Source organism: Desmodus rotundus, chromosome 8 (assembly GCF_022682495.2).
Source record: "Desmodus rotundus isolate HL8 chromosome 8, HLdesRot8A.1, whole genome shotgun sequence".
Taxonomy (NCBI): domain Eukaryota; kingdom Metazoa; phylum Chordata; class Mammalia; order Chiroptera; family Phyllostomidae; genus Desmodus; species Desmodus rotundus.
Window position 1 is genome coordinate 15,513,347 of NC_071394.1, and position 6,360 is coordinate 15,519,706.

General features: G+C 42.2%; 1 pseudogene; it reads right to left on the reverse strand.

Annotated features, from left to right (window-relative positions):
• Nucleotides 1-265: 265 nt before the first annotated feature.
• On the reverse strand, nt 266-731 carry LOC128781482 (large ribosomal subunit protein uL23 pseudogene; annotated as a pseudogene).
• Nucleotides 732-6,360: the final 5,629 nt, after the last annotated feature.

A 6,360-nucleotide genomic window follows, 5' to 3' on the forward strand; every position in this document is an offset into this window, starting at 1 on the left:
AGGAATTGACTGAGGTAAGAAAAGTTTAATATGTTGTGTTCCATCATATTAATACCCAAATTCATAATGTCTCTCCCATTTAACTTACATGAGGGTTTGAATATCTGGAAGTTAGCAATAGGGTTGGAGTTAGAAAAAGGTGACCACTTTTTCAGTAATCATCATTTGTCATTTTCTTTTCCCAAAGGAAAACAGAAAGTCAATTATTCTTTTTTATTTTTTAGTATAAAATTTTTATATTTAGAATTAGCCAGCTGGACTCAGTTTAGATGATCCCGATTTTGTTGGCAACATCCAAAGCATCCTAACCTGGAGCCAGTCGAACATATGCCTTCTCCCCTCCTTCAGGCCTGATCAGGGTGTTGACCTTGGCCACGTCGATGTCACAGAGCTTCTTCACAGCCTGTTTGATCTGGTGCTTGTTGGCCTTGACATCCACTATGAACCCAAGTGCATTGTTGTCTTCTACCTTCTTCACGGCTGACCTGGTAGTCAGGGGGAACCTGATGATAACATGGTGACCAAGCCTGTGTCTCCAGGGGGCGCTCTTCTGAGGATAGTTAGGCTGCCTTCGGAGCCCTGGAGTCTTAGACCTGGGGAAGGTGGGTGATGTGCAGATCTTTTTGGTGGCTATGGATACCTTTCAGAACTGCTTTCTTTGCCTTCAAAGCCTTTGGCTTGGCTTCAGCTTTGGGAGGGGCAGGGGCTTCCTTCTTCACTTTGGACATCATCCTCGTGAAAAAGGTCAATTATTCTTTTCCAATTTACCACAAGTCATATTTTAAAACTATTTACTAGAGAAGCATAGTGGGAAATATATGAACATTATGGGAAAAGAGGTCAGCATAGCAAAGAGATAAATAACAAAGAGTAACTACCTTCTTAATTCAATCTCACTTATTTTGGCTTTTAGGGAAATTGGCTTAAAAATAAAAAGCATTTAAAATTTCTACCAGCTGGTAGGCGCTGGGAATACGTTATCTTATTCACACAACAATCTCTTAAGGGAGGAATTTTGTCACATTTCTACAGAAGAATCTGAAGTTTTAGAAAGGTTAAGAAATATCCCCGAGTCCATCCAACCAGCAAGTGGTGAAGCTGGAACTGGCTCCAGGTGTGATGCCAAAGTGGGTGTTATTTACAGGACAGAGTTTGCGTCCTTTGGTGCTGTTTTCTTAGATACACATGGGCAATTAAAAGTACAGATAAGTTTGTAAAAGAAATAGTTTAAATGATAGTGAAAAAAAAGAGGGAGTCAAATTTTAAATTGCCCTCCAGAAATTTTTTTTTATATTACCATGAAGTTAATCTAATTTTAACAATTTTTTTTTCTTTTTTTACTCAGGAAAGCACATTCCCTTAGGACGTTCATTAGGCATACTTTTCTTGATCTGAATGAATTTTTTGCTGGAAAGTAACAAAAGAGCATTTCTTTGGTGCTGAATATTCCCTAATTCAAGCTCTTCTGGGATATGCAGGTAGTCAATTCAAATGTATACGAATTTATGATTTTTCTTCTCCTGAAATATTGAAGTGATGATATCACCCATATATGTCTATATGTTTCTAAATTTCCTGAAGCGTCTTCAGCTCACTCACAAAAACAAGTAAATGTGACCCATTTCTTTATAGAAAACATACATTTCTTTTTCCTTCCAGGACTGTAAAAATCTTTTCTTTGAAACTCCTTTAACTGAGCACTAAATCTCTCCAGACAGGCTGAGAAGGATTAGAGTGTATTCCTTTGGGTAGCAGTCTAGCAGGGTCAAAAGAAGATAAAGGGATTTTCAAACATGGTTCTGATGAGGAAGGCAGTTAGAATGAATGGCGGAGGGACAAATAACACCCAGCCTAGGACACCGGCAACCCTAGTCAACCCCAGAGCGGCTGCTTCTGCAGAGAGCTCCCTCCTTTTTCAGAGCTGGCTGAAATAAACTCTGTGCCCCTTTCAGAATAGATCTGAATGGTGAATTACTCTGCTTGAAGATGGGAAAAGGGTGGGGAAGCTTTTCCTGTCCCACGACGCAGCATCCCTATTCATAAACGGAAATGAAACTGACACAGGTACACTGATTATGCTAAGTACACCGCGCGCACGCAGCCTCCGTCTGCATACCGCCGCCTTTGCCTGCTCTTTTGGGTTTATACAGAAAGTTGTGATTCTGGGGCTCAGAAGCTTAAGTCCCAATCAGTGAATAATTTATTAACCTTTAATAACTTCCTGATCTCTGTGTCCCTCAGTCTGAATTATGCAGTAATAGCTTTCTTGGTAAATTGTTTTGAGAGTTCTTGTTGAAAAGATAAATATGTAGTAATTATGAAGCCCTTTACAACATTCTGACAAGGGATTCCAACCTAAATCCTAACTGCCAGGAACCATTTATTTTTATTAAGCTGAAAATGAACTACTTTGAAATAATGAAGGAAGAAGTGTGTTTTAAGTGGTATTTTCCAACAAATATAATACCGAATCATTTAAAAGAGTGTGGTGCAAGAAAGACAGTATTTAGCTATTCAGCTTGACTATGGGCTAGATGCTGGGGACAAAGGTGGAGGAGACCTCATCCCTGAACCTCAGAGAGCACACAGTCCAGAGGGGCTGACAGGCGCATAGACACGCAGGTACAACAGCAGGGGCATGCACGCACCCAGCGCTAACGTGGGGGACACATCACCAGCTGGTAGCACATTTGGCTGGGTTTTCACGTCCAAATCAAAGAACTTTAGAGATGATAGGGATACTCAGACTGTGTAGTCCAACCCTTTCACTGTCTGAGTTGGAGCATGAGACCTTGAGGAATGAAGGGACTTGACAGAAATGTGGAAACTTACATCTTAGGGCTTTCAGGCTGGGATTTTCTTCATTACACAAATTGAAGCCAAGTCTGTAAAACCTACATATATGTAATATATATACATATATATTATATATGTGTGTGTATATATACACACACATTATATGTATAGTGTACATGTTGAAACAATAATATTGATATATTTTATATAAACATATGTTATGAATAGATTATAGAGATAAAGTTTTTATATATTTATATCAAATTGTATATGGCATATATTAAAATTACATAATATGCTGTCCTTATATATTATGATACATAATTAATATTAGTTTTATTTATAATACATGTGTCATATTACATATGATATATAAATATTATCAATAAGATGAATAAATATGTCAAAAAACTTGGTTGAAAACCTAGAGGACATTTGTTAGATAACAGCCTGGATTCCTTGCTTGTTTCTGTCCTTTTGCCCTCAGAACACCTGCCCCCTTCCTGGGTAAGTCGTCCTTCCTTCCAATGCCAGCATAAGTGACAGCTTTTCCATGTGACTTCTCTCAATGACCCTAAACTGCTTCTGGCTGTCAACAGCCTTTCCTCAGCCTGCGCCACTAGACAGTGAGTGCCTCATGAGTCCCGCAGTTGTGAAGCCATCCCCATGATCACCCAGAACATGACCTGTGGAATGAGGCAGTGCACGTGGGGCCCACTCTGCCGATTTCTAGACGTGGGAGTGAGAGCAGGTCCCTCAGCTCTCCAAGCCTGCTCATCTCCTCACCCGTGGAATGATGTGAAGAATCGTAGCTACCGCATTGTGTCTTTTCCGAGGGTACGTGGCAGCTAACACTCAAGAAATACAGGCTTTTAGTCCTTTGCTGCTTCCTTGCGCACTGTGATGGTTCAATAAATATTCGTTAAGGCAAATGACATTTCAGGTTTTCCTTCAACTTTTAAAAATATTTCTCCCTCTTCAATCTTAGCTCTATTCATTTCCTTTTGTCACCCAGGAACAGGCAGATCATAAAAGCTATTCTAAATTATTTATATTCACCTTTGGGTTCTCCAAGAAAACAAACAGCCAGCTGTGTTAGATTTTGCCAGCAGCGTTCTCTTTCATGTCAACACAGAGCCACAGATGCAGCTCTGGAAGTTTGTGAAGGCAGGTTTGTTTTTTCTGGTGACTCCTAAGCAGTGATAAGAGAGAAGCAAACATCAGATGGGATCGTCAACAATCTGAATAAGTGAGGGACAAACTAAACTGGCGTTGCTGAGTCTTTCTCAGTGTAGGGATGAGGAGAGTCAGCCGAAAAGAAAGCATCCCTTGGAAATGTCCAGGTAGCAATGAAAGAAAGAGGATGTAGGCCCGAATCATCTCTCTGGCAGCCTCAATTCCCTTCTCGATTTCCTAATAGAGTCTGACGGCCCTGTCAGCTCACTTTTTCGCCGCTCTGGATTATTATAAAGTTAACTCCTATTACCTCCACCCTCAAATATACCACAGGCCTGCCTAACCATCTTCGTTTCTTCACCTCAGAGATTATTGTGTGGTCCAGTGAGCATTTCCTACCAGCTATGGCTTCAACTCCACCCCAGCTCCACCTCACTAACCCCATGTGACAGCAAACCACTGTCACCCTCCACCTGAACGTCTGTGACAGCCTCCTGTCTCTCCCCCTTTCCGCTCTTGCCAACCAAGAGCCAATGGAATGGTATGTAAAATATACAGATAGGCTCGCCCATTATCTTCAGAATAAAAGGGGAGCTCGTAGCCATGTTCTCCAAGGCCTTGCACGGTCGGGTTCTGACTTTCTGCTGGACCTCATCCCCTATCATTATTGTCCTCGCGTATTTCCAGCCATTGCTCCAACACACCAGAGGGAAGCTCAGGGCTGTTGGACTCCTCGGCCTCTCTGGTCAGAGGATTTTCTCCCTGGATTTTATCGGGACTCATGGCTTCGATAATTCAGATGGCTATTCAACGAGGTTTCCCTGAACATCCAAACTAAATGTCCCTCCTTCTGCTGGTGCTTGTACTCTCTTCTCCCCTACCTAAGTCTATTTCCTCCTTACCCCTCTATTCTTGGACTAGTGAATGAGCTATGCATTGATACCGTCTGTGGCTCTGCACCAGCACGTAAGCTCTGTGAGGTGTTAACACCCAGACCCAGAACAATGCCTGGAACATAGCAGGTGCTCAAGAAACACTTTTGGAATGAGTAAAGAACATGAAATATTTTTAATATTTGTAAAGGCTTGGTAAAGTTGTTATATTTATAAAGTTACAAATACTGAAATACATGTAAAATGCTGAGAAGAGTGTTGGGAACATAATGCACACACAGAGAAATAGTTATTTTAAAATTATGCAATATGAAATGTAATGTGATAACAGGGAAAATGTAGAATGAGATCCTACCCAGGGAGGATGACCTTGAATATCAGGCTAGGCAAAGCCTCCAGATGCCCCTAAATAGGAAAGAGATCCATTTACATCCACTCTATGGAAACTGGACCCCACACAGGCTTTACTCAATCCCACCAGACAAATGCCTTTGCACTCTTAGGTGTAGACCTGGGTTAGATCTAGGCACCGAGTCTGCCCATCTGCACCCCGGATGTCCCTTGAACACAGGCCCTGTGCCAACGCTGACTCCAGCGCTGGTAGGAGACCAGATGCTCAGATAATGTTCAAGGCCAAAGGAAGTTTGATCTCGGCACCCCTAGCTTCTTGTTTTATGTTGACACCTCAGGGATTTAACATCGAAGGCATTTGGGAACAATGTGAAAAGGCTCAGAAAATCAATTTCTGTCGCCAAAGATGAAAGAATACATTTTTACCGATTGCCAGCCTGTGAACTCCATCCCCTCAGTTGTCACTGTGTTTTAAAGCTTGTTAGTCCTGACGTGCAGGCAGAGGCTATTATATTAATTTGCATTTCTGGACGACAGCCCTGACCCAGATTTGCGTCTCATGTAGAGCCCATGTGAAGACGTGATCTTGGCGACCACTCCCTTCAGCCCCTAATTAGCTCCATCTCAGCTCAAGACAGAACAGGTAGGGGGGAAATAAAACTCAGTCTTGCCTCATGCTAACTGTGGAAACAAAATGTATTTGTTTCTTTGAAAAAAGTGCCTCCCAAGTCCTTGGCAGAGTGCTCAAAGTAGCCTTTATGTAAGAGCTGGAAGTTGTCGTTAGTCCAAGACCCAAGAACTGCATGCAGCTCAGTGTGAACAGGATCTGACGCAGGTGTCGCCCAGACGCTGTGCGGTTCTGCGAGTCACCTGGGGGGAGCGCCAGGTGGAAGATCGTGGGGGGCGGATTTTTCATTTTTAAAAAGACATTAAAGTACTATACTACCTGGAGGTTTGAAGCATTTAAGGGACCTCTTGGAAAAATTCCCTCGTACCACACAGAATGGTGGGGATAGGACTCAAGAGTAAGAATCGTTACTTTAGAGAAGTTCTGTTTTTGCCTGCACTCCAACCTTCAGAGTGCTGAAGCAAAAATGAACCAAGCTAAAATGTGCGATCCCACAGCTTTGTCAGGAGGGCTGGA